We start from the raw sequence: 22,500 nt of genomic DNA, 5'->3' as shown, positions 1-22,500 counted from the left end.
CAAATCAATCACATTAGCGTTAGAAACGCTTGGCACACATGTCTGAACTTATGCAAGGTTCACCTTTGAAGGAAGGAACAGTCTATATGGGCACTTGGTGCCCTCATTTAGTTTGTAGTACAGTATGTACCTACACACTCACCCTGGACTTAATCGTCCCAATTAAGACCACTGTTCCTCGCAGAATTAAACAGTAGGGTTAACTACACGACCCACTGCTACCACAGATCTCTTAAGTTCCTCTACTTGCTTCGCATAGTGGCGAAAGAACACCCTGGAAGATTTTCAGCCCGTGTATGAACGGAGATGTTCAAAATCCATACAATTAAAGAAATTTAGGGATGAGGCAACTTTCCTCGGATCGTGACCTGCGGGTGTACTGTCAGGATCCGCTCTGCGAATAAAATATGTCATTTTCGCTCTGAGTTGATTCAGAGATAAATTTGAGCCTGATGTTTCTCCCCTGAATAGTTGACTACCCTTGAAGTCTGAAGTTCTACGAAGATAGACCTTTAGGCATTCTACTGGACATAGAGATGCATCTTCTTTCAGAGGGCAGATTCTCCAGGGACCCCACCTGTTGGTGGGTAACTCCTTCTTGGCGAGAAACGTAGGATCCGGAAACAGGTTCAGCTCCCCCCCATCCAGGAACTGAACACGACCTGCCTCTCTCGAGAGGGCTACGATCTCACTAACCCTGGCCCCGGACGCGAGTGCAAATAGGAAAATAACTTTTTGCGTTAAATCCTTTAACGCACATTCTTCATTGCTCAACAGGGAGGCGAAATGAAGAACTTTGTCTAAAGACCATGAAATGGGCTTTGGAGGTGCTGAAGGTCTGAGCCTAGCGCAGGCTTTCGGAACTTTATTAAAGATCTCGTTACCTAGGTCGATCTGGAAGGCAAATAAAATGGGTCTCATTAAAGCCGATTTACACACTGAAATCGTGTTAGCCGCCAATCCTTGGCCATGGAGGTGGATGAAGAAAGATAAGCAGAAGTCTGTTGAGATCTCCTGCGGATTCTTTGCCTTTACAAAGGCCACCCACTTTCTCCAAGATGACTCATATTGCCTTCTAGTCGATTTGCACTTGTATTCCTCTAGGAAGTCTATGCTGGCTCTCGAAATCCCGAAACGCTTTCTCACCGCTAGGGCGAGAAAATCATGAGCTGCAGGGTCTGGGTTTTCTGTAATGAAGCGCAGACAGTCGACTTCTGGACTCGCTGGGTCAGAACTGGATGTGGTAGCGGCACGAACTTCATCTGTAGTTCCAACGCCAAGGGGAACCACATACTGTTTGCCCACTTGTGGGCCACTATTGCCGCTACCCCCTTGAAGGATCTCAGTTTGTTGAGGACCCTCAACAGAAGGTTGTGAGGAGGGAACAGATAAATCCTGGACCACCTGTTCCAGTCGAGGGACATTGCATCCACTGCTTCCGCTAAGGGGTCCTCGTACGGGGACACGTACAGGGGCAACTTCTTGTTGTCTTTCGTCGCAAAGAGGTCTATTTGCAGTTCTGGGACTTGATTCAGAATGAAGGAAAATGATCCTGCGTCTAAGGACCATTCCGACTCTATCGGTGTGAACCTGGATAGAGCGTCCGCTGTCACATTGCGGACTCCTTGAAGGTGAACTGCCGACAGGTACCACTTCTTCTTTTCTGCCAATCGGAAAATGGCTAACATCACTTGGTTGAGAGGTGGTGACCTCGACCCTTGTCGATTCAAGCATCTCACAACCACCTCGCTGTCTGTCACCAATCTTATGTGGATCGAGTGACGCGGGGAGACTTTCTTTAAGGTAAGGAGCACTGCCATAGCTTCTAGAAAGTTTATATGAAAGGTCCTGAATAGCTTGGACCAAGTCCCCTGGACTTTTTTCCGATGAGAGTGACCTCCCCATCCCTCCTTTGAGGCGTCTGAGTGAATCGTCATCGACGGGGGAGGTGGCTGAAGAAGAACCGACTTCTTTAGATGTCTGGCTTGGGACCAAGGTCTGAGAAGAGTACGTAGCCGAGGCGGCACTGGTCTTCTCAGGTCTCTTCGCGCGTTTGATGCATACCTTCTCCAAACTCCGGTTGCATCCTTTAGCTGTGCTCTTAGCACTGGGTCTGTCACTGAAGCAAACTGGAGAGAGCCTAGTACCCTCTCCTGTTCGCGTCTTGATATCCTTTTGGAATCTAGAAGTCTCTTGACAGAGCCCGCTATCTCCTTCCTTTTCTTCATTGGGATGGAGAAACTGTGTGACAAAAGGTCCCAGTGGATTCCCAGCCACTGGAACTTTTGGGATGGAGAAAGTCGAGACTTTTTCTTGTTGATCTTGAAGCCTAGGTACTCTAGGAACTGGATCACCTGACTGGAAGCTTGCAAGCATTCGGTCTCGGATGCTGCCCACACCAGCCAGTCGTCCAGGTAGGCTACTACCTGAATTCCCTTTAGGCGTAATTGTTTGAGAGCTGCGCTCGCAAGCTTCGTGAAAATCCTTGGGGCTATGTTTAGCCCGAATGGCATGGCTCTGAAGGCGTACAGTTTCCGTTGTAGCCTGAACCCTAGGTAGGGGGAGAGTCGACGGCTGATTGGGATGTGCCAATAGGCGTCTGACAAGTCTATAGAGACTGAGTATGCCCTCTTGGGCAGTAAGGTCCTTATGTGTTGCAGTGTTAGCATCTTGAATTTGCAATTCACTATGAACTTGTTGAGTGGTGACAAGTCCAGAATGACTCTGAGCTTTTCCGAGTCTTTCTTGGGAACACAAAACAGCCTCCCTTGGAATTTGATGGACTTCACCTTTCGGATCACATTTTTCTCCAACAGTTCTTGAACGTACTCCTCCAAAATGGGGGTGGAGTGTTGGAAAAACCGAAGGCATGGGGGTGGAGTGCTGTACCAGCTCCAACCCAGTCCATTCTTGAGTAGGCTTTGGGCCCAGGGATCGAAGGTCCAGCGATCCCAAAATTTCATTAGTCTCCCTCCTACCGGTATCGTTTCACTTGGACTGCCGTCCTGAGGTCTTGCCTCCCTGACCACGACCACCTCTGAATCCCCTTCCCCTTGAGGGGCGCCTAGACGAGCCTCTGGCTGCTCCTCTAGGTTTTGCACGAAAGGAAGAAGACTGTCCTTCGAACGTTGGGGTGAATGTGGTTGACTGACCTGGCACAGCCTGGGGTACCCACTGAAAAGTAGTCGGGGTTTGTGCCACCATCTGGGGCACTGGAGGCAAAGGCAATTGCAGTTGCTGTTGCTGTCTATAAGGCTTGGCTGGCCGAGACGGTAGCCTAGTCCTCATATTCTTCCTCTTTGGTTGAGGACCCTCATCCGGGGAAGATTTTCTTTTGATAGCCAGGCCCCACTTCTGGAGAAGGTTTCTATTCTCCACGGCGGCCTTATCAACAACCTCTTTGACCACATCGGTAGGGAAAAGGTCTTTTCCCCAAATGTTGGAGGATATTAACTTCCTTGGCTCGTGTCTCACCGAAGCCCCGGTGAACACGAACTCCCTGCAAGCTCTCCTTGCCTTGACGAAGCCATAAAGGTCCTTCGTCACTGTGGCTAGGTGAGACTTAGCCACTACCATGAACATTTCATGGACCTTAGGGTCACTTGCCATCGTCTCAAGAGTAGTCTGATGAGACATTGAGGCAGCCAGTCTTTCTTTTGTCTCGAACTCTCTTCGTAAAAGAAATTCGGACAACTTGGGGAGGTCCTCGCCGAATTGCCGTCCGGCAATATCAGCCTCCAACTTTCCCACTGAGAATGTCAGATGGACATCCTTCCAGTCCTTGTGGTCCATAGGCAGAGCCAGCGACAAGGGTTTACACTCCTCCAGGGAGGGGCAAGGCTTGCCGGCCTCGATTGCCTTTAGGACAGCCGCAAACCCTTTTTGTAAAAAGGGGAAGGCTCTATCAGAAGAGGACACAAAAGAAGGGAGCTTCTTGCTCAATGCTGCTACCTTCGAATTCGAGAAGCCCCTCTCTTTCATCGAGGATGAAAGTAGGGCTTGAGCCTTAGCGTGGTCCATAATAATGACCTCTTTCGGCTCTGTCTCCTCCCTTGAAGCTGGTTCTTTTCTCAGCCGGACATAGCAGTCCGGATATGATGCCTTGCTGGGCCAGAATTCTACCTCCTCTAGGAGAACTGAACCCAGCTTATCCGAAATGACGATCTTACCAGTCGTCATTGGCATGTGCTCAGCATACCTCCATGGGTTAGCATCTGAGCATATGGGAAGGTCTTTCACATTGAGCCTTTTCCGGGGCCCATGTGATTCTGCTAGGGACTGCATACGCAGTTCCATTGCAGCCGCCTTCTCCTGATTCTCCTTCTGCATTTGTTGGATCATTCCAACAATCGAAGAGAGGGCCTGTCCCAGTTCTACTGGGAGACCAGCGGATGTTGAGGGGATGGGCTCCGGCATCTGAACCGGAGTAGCCGACACCTCGTCGACCCCATCCTCTGCGACATCCGGGGTTTGAACTTGATCCTGACCTTCTGCCAGGAGGTCTTCTTCCAAACCTTCGTCCACTTCAGACATCCTGTCACACAACTGGATGTCTTGCATCGCATCTGCGACTTCCTCGTCCACCTGGACTAGGTCTTGGGGGATCTCCTCTTGAGGCTGGGGAATCACTGCTTCAGCTGATGCCTGGGGAAAAAGATACGCCCTCATCTTCTCACTAGGAAGATAAGGGCCAGAGGTGTTCTTCTTGAAGCCCCTTACCCAAGTACAGAGCTTTTCCCTAGCTATATCCCTTGATTCCGCCGTTCTAGGGGAATCAAAAGCCTCAGTAATCAGGTTAGTGCATACAGTACATACCTGAGGGTCCCAATACTGGAGATCATCCTTGGAGACAGCGCATGCTGCGTGTCTCCTACAACACTCATGTCCGCAGAGGTTCCTGCTACGGACATTGCAGAAAACATTTCCGCACTTCGGAGGGTCCTCCTGTAAAGAGAAAAAATTTCCATGAGTATCAAGTGAACTATGTATCACTTGGATATGCATAGTATAGCATAACAATTCATAAAGGAAAGACACACACTTGTGTTTCCCTCACAACCCATTGTTGCAGCTTTCCAAATAATAAAATCAAAATTGGTTTATCTCTACTAGAGTAACCAATGCAAGGTTTCCAGAGGAAACAGGTGGAGCTCACACCTAGGCAATGATTTTAAAATCCTGGATAATAGACGGGGAAGAACTCTGCTTCCTGTCTGAGGGCAACAGCAAAGGGCTGTGCAAGAAAACACAATAGTGTTAGAAGATACAGTGCTGTACCTAAACTTTTACTATAGTTTTCTTCTTACTGTATATGCTATACAGAAGAATACTAGTACAGTATAGGAGGATGTGTGCCGGCCTGCCTTTGCAGGCCGGCACACACCACAATTAGCTTTAAAGTATACTACTTAACAGCTATAGGGCGGCAGCCTTCTGGTTCAAATGCCTGTGCCGGCGGCAGTAGCTGCCGGCCAGCAACAGCCAGTGTTGGCCGGCAATGACTGCCGGCCAGTAACTACACAAGGTAGTACCTAGCTGCCGGCCACACTCTTGGTGACCGGCAGACAAGGACTGACATAAGCCGGCCGGCAAAGGTACAAGACCGATGCCAGCCGGCAGCAAAAGAACCAGAAGACTACACCTGCCCGGCTGTCTGCCTCATAGGCCGGCAGCCGGGACAGGTACAGCACTAGAAGAAAATAGAATGGATGCCGGGATAAGAGTGTACACAACCCCCCAAGCCCGGCAACCGAAAGAGTGCATATAAGGAAGGGGAGAAACTTAATTCAGGCTTCCTTGACCAATGCCGTCCGGCTCTGTCGGCAGGCATGGATGAGGGACCAAGAGAGGTCCGGGCAGCACTCGAAAACATAAGACCCTTGCCGGCCAGCATCTCAGCCGGCCGGCAATGGCCTTAGTCAATTCCACATCCCAACCTATACTAGGTCCAGAAGTAGAATGACGTACAGTACAGTAATACCCCTGCCGGCCAGCTCTGCCGGCCGGCAAGGTACAGTACAGTAATGGCAAGGCCATTACGGAGATAGAGGGGGAAGGGACAAAAGGGTCCTGCCAACCTTGCTTTAGTGACAGATCACCCGCAGCCAAGAACTCTGTCTTAGCCTAAGGGAGATCTAAGGGAAAGGGCCAGCAATACTTGCCAGCTTCCAAAGCACCAAAGCAAGGAAGGCGTTGCTACTCCCAAGGGAAGATTTATCCTCCCCAAGAACAGCAACAGGACTTAGTCTGGTCGATCACAAAAGGAGGAATCATAACTACAGAAACCTTCGATAGTGACCTAAGGGAGCTAAGCTCCCTTTATAAGTGTTAGGTCAGCGAGGGGAACTCTGCCCCAAGCCAGACAACACGGACTCAGACTAAAAACTCTGTTGTTCTGTCCCTCTTTGAACCAGACTTTGCTGGAACAGGAAGGTACAGTAACACCCTAGTATAGTTTTATCGAAAATAAATTCGGAAAAAACCACTTAGGGATAAGCCCAAGGCTTAAACAGAGGGAAAGGGATTGCATACCTTCTCCGAAGAAAAGAAAGCAACCGGGGAGAATAATAAAGTATACTAAGGCTCCATAAGCAATTAGCCTAGGCACCAAGAGAATCGATTACCTAATTCACCGAAACTCTCACGTATACAATCTTGGAAATATTCCACACAGTCTAAAATGTATAAAATATAGCCTAAAGCTTTAATAAACTTTTAATTACACTCGGAAAAACCAAAATCATGCATTAAGTACTAGGACCAAACGACTAGGCTACATGGCCTAGCGTAGGCCAGAATGGCGAATACTTCGCCAAATAATACTAAGCACGAAAGGAAATCCTATGTAAAGCTAAATAGCTAAAATTTATTAAGCAAAACAACCAGGAATGTCACTCTGACTAACTAATTTATACCTAGCGAGTGACAGTGTCCAGGACACCTCTGGTAGGCTACGGCTCTTGTATCAAAGATTAATCCTATTAATCACTCAAAATTTTACCAAGAGCCTACATTTATACATAACAGACACTATACTCAACTTATCCGAGGCCAACGAAGACGGAGAAGCCATGAAAAGCTGAATAAATCCAAGATTTGCGAGAAAAACAGGAAAAAACACCGAGTTGTTAAGCTACGCAAAAAGGAATACAGATGGCGCCAGGATTGGCGCCAGGCACGCATACGAATCGGGGGATTGGGAAGCCTTGGGAGCGGCTCCCCCCTTTTTCTTTCCCGAATTCGTATCTCGTCAATCTCCCTCCTACGAGACGAATCTCTATTCAGGTAGTAGATTGCCATGTGACGTGTCTAGAATACGTCCTCTGATATGTCGCGATATCCCTTTCACGAGGGATACTCGCTCCAGGAGTTAGAATTCTGGTACCTTAAGGTAAATTCTCTGGGAATATCGCCGTAGTTGTAATATACCCTAGGAAGCTACCCTATAGGAACTTCCATCAGGACGACATGGCTTGAGCCCAAAAATATATATATATATATATATATATATATATATATATATATATATATATATATATATATATATATATATAACTATAACTATATATATATATATATATATATATATATATATATATATATATATATATATATATATATATAACTATATATACATAGATATAAATATATATATATATATATATATATATATATATATATGTATATACATATATACATATATATATATATATATATATATATATATATATATATATATATATATATATATATATATATATGTATATATATATATACATACATACATACATACATACATACATACATATATATATATATATATATATATATATATATATATATATATATATATATATATATATATATATAAATCCTTTCACTTAACTCCTTGAATGAAGAAGATTCTTTCGTTTATCTGCATTGTCAGATGTATGAGGAAAGAGGAGAATGTGCCAGACTATTCGGTGAATATGTAAGCAAAGGAAAAATGAGCCGTAAACCAAAGAAAAATCCAATGTAGTACTATCTGTCCAGTCAAAGAACCTAACAACTCTCTAGCAGTAGTATCTCAACGGGTGGCTGGTGCCTTGAAGAACCTACTACCTATATTATCAAATAAAATTACCCTGTCCTTATTGTACACAGAAAAGATAATGAGAGAGAGAGAGAGAGAGAGAGAGAGAGAGAGAGAGAGAGAGAGAGAGGAGAGAGAGAGAGAGAGAGAGAGATTGACATTTACTTCTCAGCAAACTTTTCTTTCTCGTAACTTTTTCCGTCTCTGTTCAGTTTTCTGCAAGAACTTGAAAGGTTTTTTCATCCTTGTCTAGGACGTCAGAAATTGTAAATGCCTTTGAAGCAGAGATAAAGAGTGAAGAATGGCTGCACATTAGCAGTCTCTTTCTCTTTCCTTTTTTTACTTGTGTAATGACACCCAAAACAATGCCTGGACTAGAGGAGAGAACAGGGACACAAATATATTCCTCAGAGGATATGTCTGGATTTGGACGGTTTTACTCTGATTATATAAAGTTCTACTTCTTTTTTATATGTTATATTCTACACTTTTTCCATAACTCGGATTGAAATTTTTGTTTACATCTTTTTATATATTACATCTTACAGTTTCCCGAATAACATAAAATTTACTCTGATTACAAAAAGTTCTACTTCTTTTTTATATGTTATATTCTACATTTTTTCCATAACTCTGATTGAAATTTTTTTTACATCTTTTTATATATTACATCTTACAGTTTCCCGAATAACATAAAATTTACTCTGATTACAAAAAGAGTAAGAGTGGCAAATGGAAGAGTAGTAGAAAGGGCATTAATGGATTATGTGTTGATAACTAAAAGAATGTTTGGAAGATTGAAAGACGTGCACGTGTTTAGGGGTATGGCTAACGGTATGTCTGATCATTTTTTGGTGGAAGGAAAATTAGTTGTAGCAAAAGAGTGGGGGAATAGAGTAGGTGGATGTAAAAGGGAGCTAGTGAAGGTTGAAGAGCTAATAAAACCGGGGGTAAAAAGTAAATATCAGGAAAGGTTGAAAATGGCATATGACTAGGTGAGAGTAAGAGAAACTGGTAATTTAGAGGAGGAGTGGAAGTTAGCAAAAGAAAATTTTGTTGGGATTGCAAGTGATGTATGTGGCAAGAAGGTTGTTGGAGGCAGCATGAGGAAGGGCAGTGAATGGTGGAATGAAGGAGTGAAGGTAAAAGTGGAAGAGAAAAAGAGGGTTTTTGAAGAATGGCTGCAGAGTAATAGTATAGAGAAGTATGAAAAATATAGAGAGCAAAAGGTGGAAGTAAAGCGCAAGGTACGTGAGGCAAAGAGGGCAGCTGACCTGAGGTGGGGTCAGGGACTGGGTCAGTCATATGAAGAGAATAAGAAGAAGTTTTGGAAAGAAGTGAAGAGAGTAAGGAAGGCCGGCGCAAGAATTGAAGAGACAGTGAAAGATGGAAATGGAAGGTTGTTAAAAGGAGAGGAGGCAAGGAAAAGGTGGGCGGAATATTTTGAAAGTTTGCTGAATGTTGAGGATGATAGGGAGGCAGATATAATTGCGGTTCCAGGTGTTGAGGTGCCAGTGATGGGAGATGAGAATGAGAGAGAGATTACAATAGAGGAAGTGAGGAGAGCACTAGATGAAACGAGAGTAGGAAAAGCATCGGGTATGGATGGTGTGAAAGCTGAGATGTTGAAGGAAGGGGGTGTGACTGTACTTGCTTGGTTGGTGAGATTGTTTAGTGTGTGTTTTGTGTTGTCAATGGTACCAGTAGATTGGGTCTGTGCATGTATTGTACCACTATATAAGGGTAAGGGAGATGTGCATGAGTGTTGTAATTCAAGAGGTATTAGTTTGTTGAGTGTAGTTGGAAAAGTGTATGGTAGAATACTGATTAATAGGATTAAGGATAAAACAGAGAATGCAATCTTGGAAGTACAGGGTGGTTTTAGAAGAGGTAGGGGTTGTATGAATCAGATTTTTACAGTTAGGCAGATATGCGAGAAATATTTAGCAAAAGGTAAGGAGGTGTATGTTGCGTTTATGGATCTGGAGAAAGCATATGATAGAGTTGATAGGGAAGCAATGTGGAATGTGATGAGGTTATATGGAGTTGGTGGAAGGTTGTTGCAAGCAGTGAAAAGTTTCTACATAGGTAGTAAAGCATGTGTTAGAATAGGAAATGAGGTGAGCGATTGGTTTCCGGTGAGAGTGGGGCTGAGACAGGGATGTGTGATGTCGCCGTGGTTGTTTAACTTGTATGTTGATGGAGTGGTGAGAGAGGTGAATGCTAGAGTGCTTGGACGAGGATTAAAACTGGTAGGCGAGAATGATCATGAATGGGAGGTAAATCAGTTGTTGTTTGCGGATGATACTGTACTGGTAGCAGACACAGAAGAGAAGCTTGACCGACTAGTGACAGAATTTGGAAGGGTGCGTGAGAGAAGGAAGTTGAGAGTTAATGTGGGTAAGAGTAAGGTTATGAGATGTACGAGAAGGGAAGGTGGTGCAAGGTTGAATGTCATGTTGAATGGAGAGTTACTTGAGGAGGTGGATCAGTTTAAGTACTTGGGGTCTGTTGTTGCAACAAATGGTGGAGTGGAAGCAGATGTACGTCAGAGAGTGAATGAAGGTTGCAAAGTGTTGGGGGCAGTTAAGGGAGTAGTAAAAAATAGAGGATTGGGCATGAATGTAAAGAGAGTTCTATATGAGAAAGTGATTGTACCAACTGTGATGTATGGATCGGAGTTGTGGGGAATGAAAGTGACGGAGAGACAGAAATTGAATGTGTTTGAGATGAAGTGTCTGAGGAGTATGGCTGGTGTATCTCGAGTAGATAGGGTTAGGAACGAAGTGGTGAGGGTGAGAACGGGTGTAAGAAATGAGTTAGCGGCTAGAGTGGATATGAATGTGTTGAGGTGGTTTGGCCATGTTGAGAGAATTGAAAATGTCTGTCTGCTAAAGAAGGTGATGAATGCAAGAGTTGATGGGAGAAGTACAAGAGGAAGGCCAAGGTTTGGGTGGATGGATGGTGTGAAGAGAGCTCTGGGTGATAGGAGGATAGATGTGAGAGAGGCAAGAGAGCGTGCTAGAAATAGGAATGAATGGCGAGCGATTGTGACGCAGTTCCGGTAGGCCCTGCTGCTTCCTCCGGTGCCTTAGATGACCGCGGAGGTAGCAGCAGTAGGGGACTCAGCAGTATGAAGCTTCATCTGTGGTGGAAATGTGGGAGGATGGGCTGTGGCACCCTAGCAGTACCAGCTGAACTCGGCTGAGTCCCTGGTTAGGCTGGAGGAACGTAGAGAGTAGAGGTCCCCTTTTTGTTTTGTTTCTTGTTGTTGTCGGCTACCCCCCAGAATTGGGGGAGGTGCCTTTGGTATATGTATGTATGTACAAAAAGTTCTACTTCTTTTCATATTATGTTATATCATACACTTTTCGAATAACTCTGATTGAATTTTTTTTTACTTTTTATATATCATATTTTACAGTTTTCCAAATAACATGAAATTTACTCTGATTATAAAGAGTTCTACTTCTTTTCATAATATGTAATATCTTACACTTTTCGATTAACTCTGACAGAAAAACGTTTTACTTCTTCTTAACATAAAATGTTATATTTTACAATTTTTAGAATGACAAAATTTATAAAACTTCTTTAGAAATGTTGTTGAAATCAAATCTCTTTATATGATATCATTACATTTAGTAATATCTGACGGATATTTTATTTAATATTTATAAAAAAGAAGAATTTTACTTTCTTATCATCATAATCACAAATTTTATTCAAGACTCAAATCGTTTTGAATTTTCAGTGTTTTGTTTATCTGTTATTCTCAGATGTTTACATTCTTCAATAACCATCGTGGTACAATCCCTTTTTCATATATTATATTCCTTCTTCGATAACAATCATGGTACAACCCCTTTTTCATATATTATTTTCCTCACCTTCAAGATTATTCTTAGTAGAATATCTTTTATTTGCTCTTTGTATGATTCCCCTTTTTCTATTGATTGTGGTATTCCACCGATTTTACGTAGAAATAATCTAAAGAATAATTTTTTTTATTATCTTGCTAGTGTTAAAATTCGAACACAATTATAGTATTACAGTTTAGAAAGTGGTTTTTATATTCAATATATATTCTATTGTTTGAATAGTTTATCAATTTCTTAATTACACAATTATTGCAATTTTGAAAGTGGTTTTTATATCCAATGCATATTCTATTTTTTATAATTATTTATCAGTTTTCAATTACACAATTTTTGTAATGATCTTAATTAATGTCATTATCTAAAAAAAATCTGTATTGTGAGAATGTATCAATAACTATGACAATTGCAGTTTTAAAAGTTTTTTTTTATATTCAATGTAAATTCTATTGTTTGAATAGTTTATCAGATTCTTAAATACACAACTTTGTTATTGACATTAATTGCCGCCATTATCTAAAAAGAATACGTTCTGTATTATGATAATGTATCAACAATCGCGGGTTACCATACAAACAGAATGACAGACTTTTATTTACAAAAAAAATTATGTAATATTCAAAATCCTTAAGGAAAAGACCTCGTAATGTTTAAATCAATTCAACTAAAGTTGGAATGATTTTACATCTTATTTTTATTCCTTCCCCTCCCCTAAAAAAAAAAAAAAAAAAAGAGAGAAGAGAGAGAGAGAGAGAGAAGAGAGAGAGAGAGAGAGAGAGAGAGAGAGAGAGAGAGAGAGAGAGGAGAGAGAGAGAGAGAGAAAACTAAGTCTTGCACTGACTAGCTAATATTTACAAACAAATTATGTACTATTCATACTCCCTATGAAAAGACCGACGTATTGTTCAAGTCAATTAAACTAAAGGTTGTAAGGATTTTTACAATATATAATTCCTTCTAAAAAAAAGGGGGGGAAAAAGGAAGAGAAAGAAGATAATGTTGCAATGATTGACTATTATTTACAACAACAACAAAAATGATGTAATATTCATAGGTCCAGAGAAAAGACATACGTAGAATTCAAATCAATTCAACTAAAAGTGAAAGGATTTTACAATATCTCATTCCTTGTCCCCCCCCCCCCAAAAAAAAAAAAGAAAAAAAAAACTAACTCTAGCAATGATTGGCTATCATTTATAAACGAATTATGTAATATCATATTTCCTAAAAAATGATGGACTTAATGTTTGAATCAACTCAACTAAATGTGGAAGGATTTTACTACATATCTTATTCATTCTCAAAAAAAAAGAAAAAAAAAAGAGAGAGAGAGAGAGAGAGAGAGAGAGAGAGAGAGCGAGAGAGAGAGAGAGAGAGAGAGAGAGAGAGAGAGAGAGAGAGAGAGAAGAGAGAGAGGGGTGTCTTGACAATGATTGACTATCATTCATAAACAAATTGAGAGAGAGAGAGAGATGAGAGAGAGAGAGTAGAGAGAAGAGGCGAGAGAGAGAGAGAGAGAGAGAGAGCGAGAGAGAGAGAGAGAGAACTAACTCTTGCAATGATAGACTATTATTTATAAACAAATAATGTAATATCATATTTCCTTAAAAAATGATAGACGTAATATTCAAATCGACTCAACTAAAGTAGGAATGATTTAACAATATCTTATTCATTCTCCCAAAAGAAGAATGGTAAACTAAGTGCTGCCAAAAGCGATTGACGTCCACGCCAAAACAGAAAGACATATCTTCGAGAAGGAGAAAACTGTTTTGACATGAATTGTCTCGTAATGTTTGCTGAGGAGTTTTACACATAAATAATGAAGTAACAGAAAAAGATGATGGAAGGAAAAACCTTCAAAAGGAAGTGAAGAAATGGAGAAAACTTTACCCTCCCACCGGATTATTATCTTCCATTTTTTTTTTTTTTTTTTTTTTTTGTCAAGAAAGTGTCGGTTACATTGTGTTCCAAAATTCGAAAAGCAGTAAAAGTGGCAATTCTTTGAGAGATAAAAAATAAACTGGACAAAAACTTCCTTTCTTTCGGTTTCTGTTATTGCATTGTTTACTAATGTTGTTTTTGTTTATTTCTGCAAAAGAATTATAGCCTGAACTAGTCTCCTGTCTAATACAGTGGTAACGTGTTCGCCTAGCATTCGCATTGGCAGCTGATCGATCCCAGCCCGGGACCCTTAGTTTAAGCTGTTTACCGGGTAGCCCAATCCTGTCTAGAAAAGAGGTAACCTATTCACCTGCCATTTCGTAAGGCAGCAGATCGCCCCAGCCAGGGACCGTGAGTTTAAGCTGTTTACCTGGGGAGCCCACTCCAAGATAGTAGAGTGGTAACATGTTCCCCTAGCACTCGCATGACAGCAGATCGATCCCAGCCCAAGACCGAAAATTTTAGCTGTTTCCTGGGGGAGGCCAATCCGGTTTAGTACAGTGGTAACGTGTTCGCCTAGCATTCGCATGGCAGCACATCGATCCCAGTCCAGGACCTTTAGTTTAAGCTATTTACTGGGGAGCCCAATCCTGTCTAGTAGAGAGGTAACGTTTTTGCTTACCATTCGCATGGCAGCAGATCGATCCCAGCCCGGGACCTTTAGTTTAAGCTGTTTACTGGGAGGTCACTGTTGTGCTTGTACACTACAGGGGGGGGGGGGGGGAAAGAGGCTTGCCCGACTGACGTTTTTGTGAGCCTCTATTTTAATAAAACTGGAACTGAAACCAGACACCTTTACCTTTCAGTACATCTCAACACATTTCTTAATTTAATTATAAGGAAGTAAATACAATATAAAATACCTCTAAAATAAAACAATTATATTACGGTATCACTTTCATATAAATCTGATAAATATTTGACAGTTTACAAATAAAATATTCTTGCAAATTTTAACAGCATACGTTACGAACTTTAATTTCAATTGTTTTCTATGCTATCTAGTTTCTTCATATTAATAAAAAAAAACTGAGAATATACAGAAAAAAAAACTCACCTTTTGAAATATATTTTTTACAAATTTCAACAACATACGTTGAGAACTTAAATGCTAACTGTTTTGAATCCTATCTCTTTTTCCCCGGATTAATTAACAAAACTCTAAGAATATAGAGTAAATCTCTGATGGTTTTGGTTTGCAAAGCGTTCTGTGTGTGTGCATAGTTAAGGGATAATACGAAATTATATTAAATCTCAGACGAATGAAATGGTATTGCTATTGGGAATTTCAATTGTTTGTTAAGTTTATTCAAATACACACATACGCATATATATATATATATAGTATATATATTATATAGTATATATATATATGTATAGTGTATGTATATATATACACACACATACACACATACACACACACACACACTACACACACATATATATATATATATATATATATATATACTATATATATATATAATAAGTATATATCATATATATATATATGCTGTATAAACTTGTATGTCATAAATGTATTTCAAAATCTCCCGAATTGTAAGTTGGATATGAAATATATAGCATTCTTTCATTTCTGAAACATAAAGCTGGATCTTAAAAGGTAAAGAAATAAATATATTCCCCAGCATCCTTTTATCTACCTTACAACATAAAAGGAAAAATAACGTAAAATGTAAGAGCATAAACACGACTTCACTGATTTTCAGAAATTACAAAGAATACCTATTAATAAAACTACCATGAACCAGGAAAATTTTCTGTTCTTTGAATAAAATATGAAAGAAAATATATATTTTTTGTCTGAGGCCGTATTTTATTGGTGAATTCCATTGTATGAAGAAATACTTTATATTTTGGTTATTAATGAAATTTCTCCCTTTCAGAAATATAGGGGCCTGTGTCCATAGGGAATTCGCTAATGAAAATTCTAATGCTTTGTTTATAATATATAGTTCTTTTTATAGACCATAACACGATTTTTTGTTGTTGTATAATATGGAAAATTATATCTAAAGTATGAATATAAAATGTCAGTTTTCAATCAATTATTCAGAAATTATTATACAAAATAAAACCTGATTTTTAGATCATATCTAAGATTTTTTATGTTTTTGCTGTAGGATTTGGAAAATAATATCTACAGTATGTATATAAAATGTCATTTATCAATCAAGTATTTAGAAATTATTATACAAAATTATATCTGATTAATATATAAATCCGTTTTTTACTATTGGATATGGAAATAATTCTTTTTTTTTTTTTTGTATCATAATTTATATTTTTGTAATTAGATATGTAAAATATATGTAGTATGCATATGAAATGTCAGTTTTCAAACAAGTATTTAGTAATTATTATACAAAATAGAATCTAATTTATTGACCATACCAGATTTTTGCTTTTGGATCTGGAAATAATTCTTTATTAATATCATGATTTATATTTTTGTTATTTGATATGTAAAATAAAGTATGCAGTATATATATGAAATGTCATTTTTCAATCAAGTATTTAGAAATTATTGTTTAAACTAAAATATGATATACGGATAAAATATCGTTTTTAATATATAAACGAAATATAATGCTATTTGTTAGTAAACTGTGCCTGTAACAAGAGCATTTATAAAAGAAATTAAATAATATCCACTGTTACGCTAGTAAGATATTGATAATAATAATGAAATAAAACTTCCTTGGAACATGATAGCCAACGTAATATAACCTTGATTGGTTTTTATATATCTTTTCTCACTGAGTTAAACTTTAACCTTTTCTTTATCTACGATATAAATAAGCAAGTTATGATCTCTTGTTAACATATCTAATGGTTGTGGTGGCCTGTTTGGTAACGACTTTGCCTGGTGATCGCCAGACTGGGGTTCGAGTTCCACTCAACCTCGTTAGTTCCTTTAGTCGCTGCAACTTTCCGGTCCGTGTGGGCTAAGGAGGGGTTATTGGGGAGCCTATAGATCTAAATGCTGACTCATCATAAGCCATTATCTAGCCCTCTTTGGCCCTAGCTTGGGTAGAGGTGGCTTGGGCGCTGATCATATGTATATATGATCAGTCTCTAGGGCATTGTCCTGCATGATAGGAAAATGCCACTGTTCCTTCCCTCTACCATTCATGAGTGGCCTTCAAACCTTTAAACCTTTAAAATGGCTATGAAAATTACATATATATCAATCACGTGTATACTAATTTCAATAATAAAAATAAATATATGAGTAATTAGCATGCAGAAGTACCCTATTATGTACTATAGTTGTTGCGGAGATTCTGGGCGAAATATGCCCCACCCACTGATGACATCACAGCCAATCACGTTGTCTCCCAAGCTGTTAACCTTTGATTGGATATAACGTCATCAGGGGGTGTGGCTTATTTCGCTCGGAATGTCTGCAGCGAGTATAGTTAAGCCTGCCTATACCCTTCTATTTTTATTGGGGTTCACAAATTAAACGTGAGGCAAAAATCATGTTAAATTTCGTTGAACATATTGATATAAAAATCACAGATAAGAGTTTACATATTTGCTTTGTATAAGCATGTGAATATTTACACAATGATAAACTCCTCCGACACTTGTCACACTAATAAAGTGAATATCTCAAAACGGGAAACTCTCTCTCTCTCTCTCTCCTCTCTCTCTCTCTCTCTCTCTCTCTCATTTATTTTTTATTGATGCTGAAAGAAACGACTCCATCAATGTAAAAGCTTCTCTCTCTCTCTCTCTCTCTCTCTCTCTCTCTCTCTCTCTCTCTCTCTCTTAATTTTATTGGTGCTAAAAGAAGACTCCATCAATGCAAAAGCCTCTCTCTCTCTCTCTCTCTCTCTCTCTCTCTCTCTCTCTCTCTCTCATTTATTTTTTATTGATGCTGAAAGAAACGACTCCATCAATGTAAAAGCTTCTCTCTCTCTCTCTCTCTCTCTCTCTCTCTCTCTCTCTCTCTTAATTTTATTGGTGCTAAAAGAAGACTCCATCAATGCAAAAGCCTCTCTCTCTCTCTCTCTCTCTCTCTCTCTCTCTCTCTCACAATTACTTTTATTGGCGCTGAAAGAAACTCTCCATCATTGTAAAAGCCCCCCCACCTCTCTCTCTCTCTCTCTCTCTCTCTCTCTCTCTCTCACACAGACATTTATTTTTATTGGTGCTTGAAGAAGACTCCATTAATGCAAAAGCCTCTCTCTCTCTCTCCCTCTCTCTCTCTCTCTCTCTCTCTCTCTCTCTCTCTCTCTCTAAACAAATGAATAATAAGCCAAAATGAATAAAATGAAAAGCTTCAGGTAACACCACTAACCAACCTAACCTCCCGGTATCTTTTACAATCACCATGAATGACCCTCAAAGGAAAGCAAAGTTGTGAAACATTCAAAGGACCTCGTCTCTTCCAAACCATCGGAGGAAGTACGTGCTTTATCTGCATCTCTGCTCGGTGCTTGAAACTCAGTGTTGTTGCTGTATATTGTCACTATTGAAAACATTATTTTCTCTCTTTTTGCTAGCTTCCTTTGAGGTAGTGTAGCGAAGTTGTTATTATTATTATTATTATTATTATTATTATTATTATTATTATTATTATTATTATTATTATTATTATTATAGTTGTTGTTGTTATTCAATTCATTTGGAAAGGAGTTCAAGGGGAGGAAAACAGATAGAAATCAAAATCAAAGAGGTATATTCTCCCATGTTTTCATTAAATACCCTTTTGAAGGAAATGGAAATGAAAATGATTTCAATTAATTACCTCCCCCAACGAAGTTGGAAGGAGGTTATGTTTTACACACTGTTTGTGTGTTTGTTTGTGAACAGCTTGCTGACCACAATTTTAATCATAGAGTAATAAAACTTGCAGGGATAACTTCTGCGTAAATTTTGGAAGGCCAAGGTCAAAGGTTAAGGTCACGGTCGAGATATAAGCGACCACTGTTTGTTTGTGTTTGTTCTCGAACAGCTTCCAAGCCACAATTTTAATCGTTGAATAATTAAACTTGCAAAGATTAACTGTTATGTAAAAAGCTTGAAATTATTAAATATTGGAATGTCAAGCTGAAAAGTAAAGATCATGGTCGAGCCAAATGTCCAATTCATGTAATCAGCCATAAGTTTGGACATCGTTATCACAGCGACATGGTTGATATATGAGCAGCCGCGGCGGAGGTCTGTGCTCTACTAAGTGCCCCTCTAGTTTCAAATGTTTATGACACGCAAAGTTCCACCAGAAATTTCTAAATTTTTCGTCTACTTCATTTCCCGTCCTTCCAGCTTTTCTCACCAATCCCTTTTTCCCACCACGATAGACCCATTTTGGCCTGAAATTGGCTTCGGTCCACCAAATGAATCCCATTGCACGTCTTAGCTAGATTTGATTACGAGGGATACTTTTACTGTGGAGGGAGAAGGAGAGGAGAGTTAGTTTCCGTTTCACAATCGTGCGTCACCTCATTAGTTCTCGTTTTTTTTCTTTCTTTTTCGGAGGGGGAAATATGTTGTTCCATATATATTTTGTTCCATACACACACGCATACAAACACACACACACTCATATTATTATTATTATTATTATTATTATTATTACTAGCCAAGCCACAACCCTAGTTGGAAAAGCAAGATGCTATAAGCCCAAGGGCTCCAACAGGGAAAAATATCCCAGGGAGGAAAGGAAATAAGGAAATAAATAAATGATGAGAATAAATTAACAATATATCATTCTAAAAACAGTAACAACGTCAAAACAGATATGTCTTATATAAACTATTAACAACGTCAAAAACAGATATGTCATATAAACAATAAAAAGACTCATGTCCGCCTGGTCAACACAAAAACATTTGCTCCAACTTTGAACTTTTGAAGTTCTACTGATTCAACTACCCGATTAGGAAGATCATTCCACAACTTGGTAACAGCTGGAATAAAACTTCTAGAATACTGTGTAGTATTGAGCCTCATGATGGAGAAGGCCTGGCTATTAGAATTAACTGCCTGCCTAGTATTACGAACAGGATAGAATTGTCCAGGGAGATCTGAATGTAAAGGATGATCAGAGTTATGAAAAATCTTATGCAACATGCATAATGAACTAATTGAACGACGGTGCCAAATATTAATATCTAGATCAGGAATAAGAAATTTAATAGACCGTAAGATTCTGTCCAACAAATTAAGATGAGAATCAGCATATATATATATATATATATATATGTGTGTGTGTGTGTGTGTGTGTGTGAGATCCTCTGAGACCCTTTGCGTCGATAGGCATAGGAGATGATATATATGTGTGTGTATATTATATATATATATATATATATATATGCTCTAATACGATGTAAAATTTATCTTATGCGGGTTTCATTTGAGAGATTTATATCGAATTAGTTCAAACAGTCTTAAAAGGTTTAAATGGTTTAAAGGCCACTAATGAATGGCACAGGAAGGGGACTGTGTCATTGCTCTATCAAGCAGTACAATGCCCTAGAGATTGACCATATATACCATATGATTAGCGCCCAAGCCCTCTCTCCACCCAAGCTAGGACCAAGGAGGGACAGGAAATGGCTGCTGATAACTCAGCAGATAGACCTATAGGCTCCCAAAACCCACCAATCCTTAGCTCACAGGGATGGTGAGGTTGCAGCGACCAATGGAACAAACGAGTTAAATCTAAATAACACATATATGGGACTGTACGCAGGTCACGCTTCGAATATCAATGTCCAAACATTAATCATAATGTTGGTCGTGCAAATCCTATCCCATTTTGGTTCATCCACAAAAAAAAAAAAAAAAAAAAAAAAAAAAAAAGCATAATCTTCATGCTATTAGATGACACGGAAAATTCGGAACTAATTACCGTGTCATTAACATCAATTCCGAATAGCAGGATGTTGCCCTCATTTTTTCAGGAATGTTATAAGGATCGTTTGATACCCATTAAGATTTTTCCCCTTTGCGGGAGGTGTTGTTAATTCGCATTGCATATTTTTTTCATTTCATGTAAATAGAAATGCGATCAAATAGAAAAAATTATGATTGAGAGAGAGAGAGAGAGAGAGAGAGAGAGAGAGAGAGAGAGAGATTGACGTTAAGGAGTGATATTACGGTCACCAACCCGTCAAAGATAATAACAAAGTAGGGTACAAGTTACGGTCGCCTGTATTTTACGGAAAAACGGCTAAGGAGAGTATTATTTTTACGGAGAATTTTCCGATTAAAACTACGGTTATTTTAATAGTATAGACCAGCAATATCTTCCCTGACATATCATCTAGACTTTTATATTTAATCTGACGATTTTTAGTAATTTCCATTTTCTTATTTCTTCTAATACGGTAAGTTTGTGACATATATGAATAATGATTTGTTCTCTGCTTAGCCAATCAGAAAGAAACCCTCTCTAAGTTCTTGTATCACCTTGTCTATTTTGTTGCTGTCATCATCATCATCACCATCATTTCCTCCTAAGCCTATTGAAGCAAGGGGCCTCGGTTAGAGCTTTTATATCAATACTTCTTCACTCATTACCCCCTACTTCACGATTTATACTTATTAGTCATGTAGGCCTGGGACTTCCGACTCTTCTAGTGCCTTGTGGAGCCCCGTTGAAAGTTTGGTGAACTAATCACACTTGGGGAGTGCGAAGAGCATGCCCAAACCATCTCCATCTACCCCTCACCATGATCTCAACCACATACGGCACTTAAAGGTTTAAACGTCACTCATGAATGACAGAGGCAAGGGACAGTGATATTGCCCTAGCAGTCAGGACAATGCCCTAAAGACTGATTAGCGCCCAAGCCTCCTCTCCACCCAAGCTAGGACCAGGGAGGGCCAGACAGTGGCTGCTGATGACACAGCAGATACACATATAGGCTCCCCAAACCCCCAAACTTAGCTCATAAGGATGGTAAGGTTGCAGACACTAATACCCCTAACGAGTCTGAGCGGGACTCGAACTCCAGTCTGGCAAACACCAGACAGAGACGTTACCAATCAGGCCGCTACAACTTGAGTAATCTATTTCATAGATTTGTTTCTCATCCTGTTGCTGCAATGCCAGAATATTCTTTTCCCACATTTCTCCTACATCCCGAGGTTTGTGTTCGCACAACTTGTTGCTGCATTGTATTTGATATTTATTAGACAGGCTCAACTGGATAGCTTTTGTTTTCCACTATATTCTTTACCAACTGGCCATGTTCTCACACTGGACATTGTGGTATACTGTATACTGTATGCTCTTCTCTTACAGAACGTTTCATACTTATTAACGAGATGTTTACATAACTATCTTCCCTATTCTTATATATTGAACAAAATATTTCCACACAAAAAAAAAAAAATTAATGGATAGTGTTCTTGAAAATATTCATGACAGCTATTTTTGTTTAGCTTCAATAAATATTTACTTTTAGTTATTTAATCATCTTGTTTTTTGCATTAGATTTCAATTTCTATTATTAAAGCTTGCGCATCATTTCGATGCTAATTTAAACTAATATAATTTTTTAAAGGTTTTAAAGGCCACTCATGAACGGCAGAGACAGGGGATAGTGACATTGCCATATCAAGCAA

The sequence above is a fragment of the Palaemon carinicauda genome, chromosome 24 (genome assembly GCF_036898095.1).
Source record: "Palaemon carinicauda isolate YSFRI2023 chromosome 24, ASM3689809v2, whole genome shotgun sequence".
NCBI classification, from domain to species: Eukaryota; Metazoa; Arthropoda; class Malacostraca; order Decapoda; family Palaemonidae; genus Palaemon; species Palaemon carinicauda.
Note: the sequence above shows the minus strand (reverse complement) of the source record.